We start from the raw sequence: 1672 nt of genomic DNA, 5'->3' as shown, positions 1-1672 counted from the left end.
TTTTCTGCTTAATGTCAAAAGGATGCCTTTCAATTTGGGGAAAAAAAATAGTGCTGAGTCTACGAAATTCCCCGAATGCAAATTGAAATCGATTGTGCACTCAAATACAAGAGGGCATCGACATGAAACTATAGACGATTTTAGAAACTTTAATCACAGCTTTTCTTCATACATCGAATAATGTCGTCCGGGTTTGTAAGAATAAAACAAAATAAGATGTTCTCGCGGTAACAAGATAAATATTCGTGTTAGGCTAATACCGTATCTTAGAATATTAACCCGTCACAGTCACACCCTATTGCTGATATTATCTACGACACGGCTAACTCTGATGGAAATAATATACAGCCACGCATCTAACTGGCCATCCCACTCAGACCCAATTTGCAGATTACTAAAATGTAACCATAGTTCAACTGGGTAACACCATTTCCTTAAACCTGTGACGTAGGAGTAATATTTCCAACCTGCCATTAACCACCACACCACCACCTCCACCACATCATGAGTACACAGAGCACCTTCAGCTCGAGGACATCTTTTACACACCCTCAGCTCGAGGACATCTTTTACACACCATCAGCTCGAGGACATCTTTTACACAACACCTTCAGCTCAAGGATATCCTTTACACATCACCTTCAGCTCGAGGACATCTTTTACACAACACCTTCAGCTCAAGGACATCCTTTACACATCACCTTCAGCTCGAGGACATCTTTTACACAACACCTTCAGCTCGAGGTCATCTTTTACACAACACCTTCAGCTCAAGGACATCCTTTACACAACCTGTCCCTCCATGTCACTCCACATGCTCCTCTCAGGTAACTCGTTTCCACTGCTCTCACTCTTGACTGTCGTAGCCTGTTGCTTCATTTATAACAGCCCCTGTGGCCTAATGGATAAGGCATTGGCCTCCTAAGCCAGGGATTGGGGGTTCGAGTCCCCCCAGGGGTCGTGAAATTTTACCCCATGGGGGTAGTGGGATTTCAAGAATACCCCCTCAGTATCCCTGTTTGTCGTACGAGGCGACTAAAAGGGTTTGTGGGGGGTTAGTGCCCCACCCCGTAAAAAGAACTAACTAATCAAGCGAACAAAGCGCCTCGGACCAGGACGGACAATACGTTGATGTATAATAATAATAATAATAATAATAATAATAATAAAATAATCTATCTGTCTATCTATTGCCAGACGCCATAATCCCGTAAGGGGTAGCCATTTGACTTTGAGTTATTTGTTTTACGGGGAGGGGCACTAACCCTCCACCAACCCACTTGTTGACACGTAGGAAGCACATATGGTATGGTTATATGGTTACCACCCACAGTTGTAAAAGGTTTCTTGGCTTACAGGAAACCATTTGGCTTGTCACTCAATGTAAAGCCACCTGTAAAGGAAGGAAAAGCAAAAAGAAGTGATAGGAAAGAAAGGAGAAATAGAAAGAGAGGAGGGCAGGCACAGAAAAAAGAATGATAAAGACTAAGGAAGAAGTAGGCAGCACTACATCAATAATAATAATAATAATAATAATAATGAAGATAATGATATTAATGATAATAATATCTCCCTCTACAGCCAGACGCCATGATCCCGTAAGAAATACCATAGTAGTAGTAGGAGTAGTGGTAATAATAATAATAATAATAATAATAATAATAATAATAAT

General features: G+C 41.0%; 1 non-coding gene across 1 annotated transcript; it reads left to right on the top strand.

The window, feature by feature from the left end:
- Positions 1-887: 887 nt before the first annotated feature.
- Positions 888-960, top strand: TRNAR-CCU (transfer RNA arginine (anticodon CCU)). The gene has a single exon. It is a non-coding gene; the product is annotated as a tRNA-Arg (tRNA).
- Positions 961-1672: the final 712 nt, after the last annotated feature.

This window comes from Coenobita brevimanus, chromosome 60 (genome assembly GCF_032717465.1).
Source record: "Coenobita brevimanus isolate Jiangsu-jjx chromosome 60, ASM3271746v2, whole genome shotgun sequence".
Lineage (NCBI taxonomy): Eukaryota > Metazoa > Arthropoda > Malacostraca > Decapoda > Coenobitidae > Coenobita > Coenobita brevimanus.
This window is presented reverse-complemented; position numbering and strand designations above follow the sequence as displayed.